This window comes from Falco punctatus, assembly GCF_963210335.1.
Source record: "Falco punctatus genome assembly, chromosome: 4".
Taxonomy (NCBI): domain Eukaryota; kingdom Metazoa; phylum Chordata; class Aves; order Falconiformes; family Falconidae; genus Falco; species Falco punctatus.
In genome coordinates, this window is record NC_137583.1 from 69,883,772 (window position 1) to 69,894,272 (window position 10,501).

General features: G+C 39.1%; 1 protein-coding gene across 17 annotated transcripts in view; it reads right to left on the reverse strand.

The window, feature by feature from the left end:
- Positions 1–10,501, reverse strand: part of KIAA1217 — a 350,277-nt gene that overhangs the window by 57,523 nt on the left and 282,253 nt on the right. Inside the window, exon 1 of one of the 17 annotated variants that reach the window (XM_080384815.1) lies at positions 803–5,813. The exons of the other annotated variants lie outside the window; for them this stretch is intronic. The gene's annotated coding sequence lies outside the window, so the exon portion shown is untranslated. Of the gene's footprint in view, positions 1–802; positions 5,814–10,501 lie in introns of those variants that run through there. 17 annotated transcript variants of the gene reach the window in all.

The window sequence follows — 10,501 nt, forward strand, 5'->3', positions numbered from 1 at the left end:
TTTAGAGCACGTAAACATGACCCTCCAGAAAGAGGCCATCAAGTGAACCTTAATCGGGTGTCATCACCATACTATCACTGCGACATCCAGTCTCCATAACTTTCTGCCAGTTATGCAGGTGTACACAAAGGCATAAGGATTACTTCATCCTCAAGAGCAGAATTTTTAGGATACCGTATTGTAACTGCCCATACACTGACCTGAAACTCAGCCACAGCATCACTACCCTTTCCAAGCCATAGGGCATCAAACATATTCTTAACATTATTGTCCCTTATTTCATACCTGTATCTTTAATGCACACTTGTGCATGAACCTAGTCCCTACAGCAATCCAAATGTTTTACCTCAAGGTATTTTACATCTCAGTATGTCCTTTTATATCCCTGACTACATATAAACTTAATTCATACCATATTCTAAAGCTCCCATGGGGAAAACAAAGCATACCTAGTTCACTTTTTACTGAATGTAAAACAGATCCATAAAATTCTAAGCTAACCACAAAACAAATTTAATGGTAATATCAAAAATAATGTTTGATTGCTTCACCTTGCCTTTAAGTCAATGTGCATACTGAAGATGGATCATGAACAAGCAAAGAGGAGAGTTTCAGACCAAATCTACACAGCCTGCTCTTTCAGGCTTAATTTTTTTCAGCTATCCTGATGATACTGAGCATTTGTTTCTACAATTAAACACACTAACAACTCTTATTATGCTTTTAAACAACATTGTTACCTACAGACAAATAAAACAATCTTTGATAACATTTTTGCTCTGAAATAATTAAAACCACTTACTGTTACTTAAGGAAATCACTTGTATGGCTACAGCAGTGAGATGAACATTTGGTTCCACTTCTTCTAATAAAGCACTTTTGTTTTCAGCCTTGAATCTAAATCCTCAGTCTACGGCATAATATTTTGCATATCCTTGCCTTCTGAGAAAAGGTTTTGAAACAGTAAAATGTTCCTTGTTCCCTCTGCTCACAACAGGGGCAGGCCATCTTGCTTTACCCGGTCATCTAAGTAACGCTGCTTCAATAGACTGAAGTACTTTTCCACATGACAAGCCTGCAATTTCTCCTCCCCTTCGAAATTAGTCACTAAATAACCTCCTTGGCATGTCACCCAGTCACAAACTGTGCAACACTATGTGATTCAATCGCTCAACCATTTTTTAATGTGTGCCTATAAGATGTATAGAAAGAGACTAACATTATGGGATGAAGCACAAGAGAGACTCACAAAGGGGAAAGCCATAAATAAAATAGTGAGTAACCTCTGTTTAGGTAAGAGAGCGCATTTCAAAGCACACACACACATTAATTCCCCAACAGGTGAAAACCTCTAATTATTTAGCAAACCGAGTACATACAATTCTAGAAAAAACCACAGCAGTTATAAACCTTAGAAGCTTTTCACATACTCCGATTGGTAGTGACATTTTGTAGAAGGAAGAGCAAGCCCCTCCTGTGGAGGAGGCTGTCTACTCATTAACCAGGCACCTGAGCCGCTTGGCCAACCTGAACTTTGGGGCCCCCATAAATCAATCTCATTGTTATCACTGCAGCACACCACACTAGCCTTATGATTAGTCTTTTTGGTGTTTGTTTGTTTTAAAGGGCACAATAGAGAAGGCATATGTAAAAAAAGATATTAGAAAAGACAGGATGCTTTCCTCCCTTCCATTCCCTCACCCCAAAAGATCACAGAATATAGAAAATGTCGTCTTAAAAATACAGTATTTACAGTCTAAAAGAGATAGCAATTAAATATCATAGGGGAAAATCTCACGACACAACCACTTCCCAGTCCTGCAGTTATTTTCTGGTTTGGGGGTGGGGTGGCTTTTTTGCTGTTGGTTTGGGGTTTTTTTTTTTGTTCTGTTTTTGTTTTTTATGGAAGTAAAAAATTGCCTATATCATCATGACTGGCACTGAAAAGAATAAAAATACAATTGAAGCACACAACCATGAGCTAATACTGCTGTGAAGAGCCAGGTATAATGGGACCTTACTGGAGTAACATTTCTATTTCACAATACTGCTCTAAGTCTCTTAGTCATTAGGGAGGGAGGCATCGTTCACTTCCACTACAAAAGGGCAATCTGACACAGAGCATTTAAGTAACAGGACAAAGATCTGAGCAGATCTGGTAGCCAAAACTAAAAATCCAGGTGTTCCACCCAGCCCAACTGCAGAGAAGTCCTCCCACTTTGCAGGCAGCAGCTATGTATTCTGATTTGTAATGTACATTGTAAATTTGTATGCCATTATTAGTCTTGACCAGAACTTCACAAAATTGATACGCAGTGTAATATAAAGAGCCTTTTTAGAAATGTAAAAAATATTTATTTTTTCTTAAATGTTTAGTTTTCAGTTTCACTGTAAAGTATTTTAAAATATTATTTTTATTAAGTATTTGCAATAGAACGATAATAAAGTATTATTACGGCACAGAAACAATTTTAAACCTATTTATTTTTATTTTAAATTTAATCAGTCAAGGCTTGTTTCTCGCAGTATAGCAGTAAAGCAGTATTTACCATTGAAGCATCTGGTTTATATTTGGCAGGTTTAACTAACCAGTCAGGCATCCCCTTTTAATGAATGGATGTATATACTTGACCTAGTTAAAAAGCTGCTTAGGTTTGCTGACCAACCAGGCTCAAAAACATCAAGAGTAAAAAATACAAGCAAATTATCCTAGTATACTTTTATGCCACACATGCTTTCCAGGAGTTGTAGAGCATATTCTTCCATCCCTGTTCTTCCTTACAGGCTAACAAACCTGCAGTGAGAAATCACATTATTATGCTAATATGCAGGATAAAAAGACCACTATATTTCACTGCAGTTCCTCTGCAATGAACTGCAAGCTGGTAGGATGCACATTTTCAGTAATTGGACTCTAGCATGATAAAGTATATCCCAGAACATCAGACATACTATAACTAGCTCTCCATACATCTGGCACTATATGCACAAGTCTTCAAGTACATCTGATGCATACAAAAAGTTTTTCATGAGAGGAATGAATCTTCTTTTAATTTTAAAACACATCAGGCAGGCACAGCGTCATAAATACTGCACAGATAGATCATTACCAAGGCTGTAATTTAATCTGTAGGTTCTAACAATGCATACAAACCATTCAAGCATCACTTTCCATTTCAATTACTTTATCAGAGCCCTCAAGCCTTGTCGAACTTGCCATGTATTATCCCATGTCTAATTACTTGCCATATATTTGTTTATAACGTACTGTACAGAACAAAGAGTTCTTTTTCTGTTTAACCCCCTCTATAAACAAAGGGCATGCCCCTAACAGGCACAACACCTCACGCTTCACTGAGATCCAGCCTGGAAGTTTAGGTTAGCCTATTTCTTTAAAATCTATGTTAATGTCTATGTTAATGATAGGCCCAAGTTACCACTGAACTAAATCACCAGTCATCCTACTTCCTTCACTGTTATTAACAATGCTGACCCGTTGGACCAATTTGCCCATCACAATTTATTTTTTGTTTACTTCTCTCATTTTTAAGCAGAAAAAAAATGTTAGAGACACAACATGAGTAAAACAATTATAAAGCCAGAGAGTATTTTGAAGTCTACTGTGGGGTATACACATGTGGCATAGACATAACTTATTGCTTGACTGCTGATCAAAGTTCTTTCTGTTCCTGATAACAGTTCTTTTGGTTCCTATTCCCTTAATAATACTTTCATGGATGGAAATAATTAAGCAGTTAATGCCTTGTACTGCTGTAAACAACCATTTCCTTGACAGAAAACAGGGAAGCACTTACAGGCTGGACTGCTTGTCACTAACTCAGGACTTGGTTTTGTTCTCAGCACTCTGGAGCAAAGCTTGTGAGGGAGTCAATGGGGTTTTTGCCTAAATGCAGCAAGTTAGTTCAGTCCAGCAGAATCTAAATGGGAAGGCAGTTTCCTGGTGATGGCTTTTACAGCTGTATTACAAAAGAAACATCATTTTTTCCTGTTTTCTTGGGGTTGGGGTTTTTGAGTGATTTTTTTTTTGCCAAGGTCTCATGCCACTTCACCAGTCCTACAGATCACCCAGCTTCTAATTCTGATCCAAGACACCAACAGTGTAGGACAAAGATCTACGCACAGAGTTGTCTGCAGGATCTCTTAACTCTGCAGCCTCTGATACACAACACTCTTGAAGGCAGCTGGAGAACCACCATCAGCATCTCTCTTCCCTCTGCTTAGGCTAGCGCCGTGACAGAAACCTCTCAGCGTGGTTATCCACTTTCTGCAGTGAAAGAAGAGAGATCGACCCCTAGTTTTGCCTCCAAACATTCAGCAGAGGAAGAAAAAAGTGGTCGTATCCAATCCTGATCTCAGTCTCAGCTGCTTCCCCATGACAAAAACGAGGCAGCAGAACACAGACCCCCAAGCTGCTGTCCTTGACAAAGGCACCAAGGGAACACGGAGGTGCTGTGCTGGTCCCACCCCGCACTCCACACTGCTCTTCATGACCCTGAATAACTCTTTCAAATTGGCCTCAACTTTCCCACGTCGGCTCTCCAGCTCACTACCCATATCTATACCTACAAGGATTTGTGTGGTGTTTCCCTGAGGACTGAAAATCCTACAGAAGGTCTTTGAATTTGAGAGGCCAAGCCAGACAATCGAGAGGGAACAGAACAGTTCTGGCTGCCTGACACATACTGGATTCAGTATTATGTACAGACTACACCATCTCCTCTTAAACATACATACTATTTGTAATTCCCTCTGTTTACTGATTCTGAAGGCATGCAGTGAAACACTTGGAGTAGACATAAGTACCATAAAGTTCTTTTATGCTTATTCCAAACTCCCTAGCTCTTAAAAAAATGCTAACAAACAAACAAGCAGCCCTCTCACACCACAGAGCACACAGCTACGAGCTAGAACAAACCACTACAAAGGGAAGAGGCAGCTCTGCAGCATCACTGCTGGCAAAGCAGCACACTCGGTAGAACAGCTGGAGCTTGCAGTGTGGAGCAACCTGTACATAAAGCATTTGAATGAGCACACAAGTGAGCACCTGAGCTTCAGAACAGTGCTTCATTTTAACATGTATATTAACATTACATATACATACATACATATGTTTTGCATACCAGGAGTACATTTTTGGCCTATTCTCTGGTGATGGCAGATCAACATATATCAGGAATTTTAGATTTTTAGGAATTAAAAAAATTAAAGGCAAGCAAGTACAAGTAGGAAACCTTGTGCTGGAAACTCTACAAGCCTCTCAAAATTTATTTTAAGTTTACTAGAGCAAATATAGCCAACTCTCACTGGAGCTGTATGAAGAAGGTTCTGCAAAACTGAGCTATTACGTCAGGTCTGCAGTGTGTCTCTCTACCCTGTAATTTAAACCTCATGCTTCCCCTTCATTTCTGTACTGATTTAAACAAAGACATTTTCCTAGCTATAGGAAAGTATCACAGTATGTATCACAGACATATATGTATTAAGCACCTCTCAAAAGTTAAGACGGCACCACTGCTCTGTATTGAGGATTTGTCTCACCTAACATTGCATTAAAAGACAGTCGGCCAGGCACCCTCCAGAGTCAGCTCATTCCCTCTACAGCCAGGTGGGACAAACCGTCCCTTGGCGTTCCCAGCCTCTCACCACTGACTGCAGTGGGTGGCAATTTCTACCCTAAGCTTATAAGGATTAGATTTTTTTTCCTAATTCTCTATAGTGAGTCAGTCCACATGTCTTTTCATTTAGCTCACTCTCTGCTCTGGTTTTCATCTTATTTTTTTCCTTTTCTGATACTATAACTAGAAGGGATAATGGCAGCTTCACTGCAGCTGCTGCTTGCTGTGATCCACCTTGGACTGAACCTGGTCTATGGTTCCTGTTTGACTCAGCTAAGAATTAAGGGTCTCTAGCCTGAAGCTGGTAATAAATATTATTTATTTATCAAGAGACCAATACAGAAGCACCTCCACTTTTCCTTCTTCTCTTCCTCTGTCCTACCACTAGCATGTTTACTTATGCCTAAACTTTTAAAGCCTAAATGTAGAAGACTGAGTTTATAGCATGAAATTTTTCCAGCTTAGTCCACATGTAATACAGAAATATGAATTAAAAATAGCAAGAGTAATATGCTGCAAACATTTAACTAATACATAACTCATGACTTGGACTCCATGATTTTAAAGGTCTTATCCAACCTAGAAGATTCCATGATTCTATGACACTTGGAAAAGATAGAGTAGGTAAAGAATTATTATATGGGAAGGTAATAGGGCATTCTGAGTGTAAAACTACAGACACACACACACACAAAAAAAAAAAAAAAAAGGAGGAAGAAAGACAAAACAAAAAAAACCAAAAAGGGAATGACACAGGGTAAAGGGACAGCAATAGGAGTTTGTGGAAGAGGCCAGAGATGAAAGAGGGTAATATTGGAGATGGAGTGCTGAGAATTAAATAGGTTAACAAAAAAGGGATAATAAAATGACAAAGAAACAAAAAAAAAAAAATGACAAAGAAACAAAAATAAGGAGACTTAAGCTAGGAGGTGAGGAATCAATGAGAAAAAGAAGAGTTAAAGACACCATAGCATATGAAGGGTAATTCAACACAAAATTCAATGAAAGAATGAGAAAACACAGTAAGAGTGGAAAAACATGAACTAATGCAATTTTTCTTCAAGGTTAGAAAATTTTGCATTAGTTCTTGTTATTACAATGCTATAGTTTAGCATAGCAGGCATGGGAGGGAGAGGGAGAGGAAGAAAGGAAGGAGAAGAGGAAACAGAAAGAAGAAAATACATCCAGCATAACCTTCTTCAGTTTGGTTTAATATTCCAAGTTTTTTTGGTTTTTTTGGCAGGGGCGGTCAGAACATGAGGGTCATTTTTATGAAAGCAGTGAGCACAGCCCTTCAGGTAAATGCCAGCTGGAGCGACCCATGAATGCTTGAGGACATGGGCAAAGAAGCTACAGCCATCACTTGCCTTTGCAATCCATTCTCATATTCAAAGCAAAGATATTTGAGATACACTTTAAAGCTACAAATGGATTTTGAAACCTAGCACTTAGTTCAGCCATTCCCACTGAAGATGTAGCTGAGGTTCAGAACAGCTTCAGACTGCAGAAAGTAACAGCTCTCTACAAGTCAGGACGTAGTGCAGCACCTCTGATACTTGACATGCAGTGGGACTGAGTGCTAAGAGAGAACGCTGAGGTGGCTGTTGTCCTTTGTGCACATCTGGTCATTAGTGGGGGACAACAGAAATTCTGGTTTGATGAAATCATCACCAAGCTCTGACAAGTGGTGAGGCGTCTTCTGCATGCAGCCCTTACTTCTCAGATAACTTTTCCCCATATCAATTCCATCTTGTTATCAAATGCCTGACCACACAGACTTATGACCCCAAGCACACCTGCACATCAAAAGTTCTTTGGCCATCATAATGTCCAACGGCCCTTCCCATTCCTAGACTAAGACCACCCTTCTTCAGGTGTAAAACAAGAATCCAACAGAAAAATAAGGAGATAGCAGTATTACACTTCTTGCCATAAAATGCTGAGCCTACAACGTGCATCATCTTAAATCTAGCTAGAAGAGCAGGCTCTATATTTAGACTAGCCTGGTTACACCTGTACTGAACCTGTTGACACTCCCTAGTTGACATTGTCACAGATTAGCTGTCAGTGAGACAACTTTGGCAACACACTGGATGAACTCTGGTTGGAAGGGAAGGGAGCACAAGGCCATGTAGAGCCTGACCCAGAGCAGTCTTATGAGAGCTTCGAGTCTAGCCACGCTTTAGGCGATCTGAGCAAAATGATGCATGAGATGCAGCACATTTTTCATTGGCCTTACTGAAAACATAGTGCCTCTGTGTGGAGGTTTATTCCTCCAGCAATATTTCATTTTTTGAGCTATCTCCCTGCTACCAGCCTGTATTACTTTACTCCTGACTGGCAAGACAAACATCCAGATCAGTGAACAGGCACTCATTTATGCATATTTACGAGTGCATTTAATTTCCTACAAACAAATGGAATGTGAGAGTTAAAAATCACTGTTAAAATTATCCAATTAAGCAGAAGGAAGTTAATAAATCTCTCATGCTTTATTCTTCAATGCTTCCTTAGTGTATTCTCCAGACTGAATGGTGTAGTGAGTAGACTAAGAAACCTCTTGGCATTTCAGCCAAGATTTTTCAGGGTGTTATCACAAATGACAAAAATATAAACACAGTGAAACATAACACATTTCAATCCTAAAAAGGTCGGATTTACATAATTACATCATTGGTTTGCCAATATCCACATTTATCTCATCAGTATAGCATGGCCCACCCATCCCATAAGCTATTAGACTGTTTGGACTGAACATATAAAAGCTGTTACTGATATTTTTTTTAAAAGCTAACATTGTGATACCCCTTATAACTAGTAGTGCTGCATCCAAACCAACTGTTTCTTCTGCTTTCAAACCAGCTGTTTGTTTCTTTCGCTTTTCCACAGCTGCTTTTCAGACAGAATTTTCTGAGAACAAACAGAAGTCATGTAATTCATGAAGATGCAGCAAGTATTTCCTCCCCTTTCCCCATTCTCCTTGAAGAGATCAAGCACATCATGTACATGACATAGACAGCCACCAGCAATGCAGGGAGCCAAACCCTTCAGACCAGTCTCAATTTCAGCACTTCCTCTGAACTGATGGGGTCATCTCTTTCTTTTTTTTTTTTTTTTTTCCAAAAAAGGAATAGTTTCAAACATGTACAGTTCTGGTACAGATCAGAATTTTTGTTTGGTTTAATTATGCTGTATATCAGATTTCTGCTCTTTAAAAAAAGAAGTACTGTTAGTAACTGCACTCATAAATCAAAATAAATACATGGCTTTCTGATTCGCTGTACTAACGACTCAGCTCTTATTTTTGTTCCTATTTGTATCTCTTCTCACTGCACTGAAGCCAAATAAAACTGAACAAGATGATATGGTTAAATGAACATAAAGAAAGGCATAACCCTTGGTCTTATCCAGCACTACCAAACAACTGAGTCAAAACAGAACTATTACAGATATATGGAATAGGTTTGGAAGTAAATAATATAAAATTGTTATAAAACAGAGCTGATAGGTAAAAGACCTAAGCAGCATGTTTACACCTGTAGCCAGCTTTTACGTCTGATGTAAGGCCATTGCAAATCAAAAGAAATAAGTTGCAGTGCTGAGTTTTGGACTCTGTACTATCAGCAGGAGAAACAGTCATGAAGACTTTGCATACGACTGGATTTTGTAAAGTAAGTGCCCAATCCGCACTGCATCTGATAGCTATAAGGCCCAGTAGTATCTGCAGTTATAAGGACATCTTCTGCAACATTAGAGATGCTACCAGTGCCACAAGAGCCTTCTTAAATCACAAACTTCTTCCTGTACTGTTTGCGCCCTACATTTTCTTTTCATTTTACTTCCTTTGATCCAAAAATATACACAAATTGGTCAGCATGGCTGAAGTAAACAACCTAGTTTATCCTAAGGTCATGCTATCTATAGTAAATATTAAGTGACTGAGGGACTAGCCCTTTACCCAACACAGCCTTTTAGTCTTTTCACTTAGTCACACGAGTTCTAGTTTGCAATGATGTAAGAAAGGCATATATTCACACACAAAAATAATTTCAGCATCACGTCATTTCTCATGTTGCCTGCTGATATTTGCAACTGTCTTGCCTTTGCCAGCTCAGGATTTTTTCAAACCCAGATCTTAACATGTATCCAAGAAAAGACATTTTTACTGCTTATATTTTCAGAAGTCTGATTAGTTTTCCAGAGCCATTGTTAGAAAAAGTACAATCCAACATGCAGAAGAATCAAGGTACTCCAATATGTAGCTGTGTTCTCCTAAACGCAGGTACTGGTTGATACCTCTTTGTTAAAAAACACATAGGGACAGAATTATTTTCTTTAGTATTTATTACGCTTATCTAGAGGCAGGTAACTACTAATAGACTGAAGTGAAGACTCAGTGGAAAGCAGAGAATTTGGGTCATGATCATCAAGTCTCACATTTTGGATTTGTGAAAAACTTCCTGGGAAAGCTAAAGTCCTGAATGACAAGCAAATGGCAGATTTGAAGAAAAAAAAAAATATTGCTTCTGCTTCACTTGGGTTCTAGGACCAAAGTGGTACCAAACCATCCACCTCCACAAAGTGATTTTTAACCCCTGTTTGAGTAACAGCTCATTCAGAAAGCTAACTGGAAGTCATAATGCTGGGTTGGACTTTGGCTTACAGGACTGCAGGAATTCAGATAAGCTACCTGGTTTACAAAGGAGGTAAAGGAGGACCTCCCCCCCTAAGAAGGAAGGTCACAGCCATGAGCATTTTTATCATCTGTCAATGTGTTCAGGGAGCTCTGGCAACATCTGACTCCTCCAGCTACTTAGGAATTTCAAGCAAACGGGGGCGGGGTGAGGGTTAAGAAAAGGCAGATT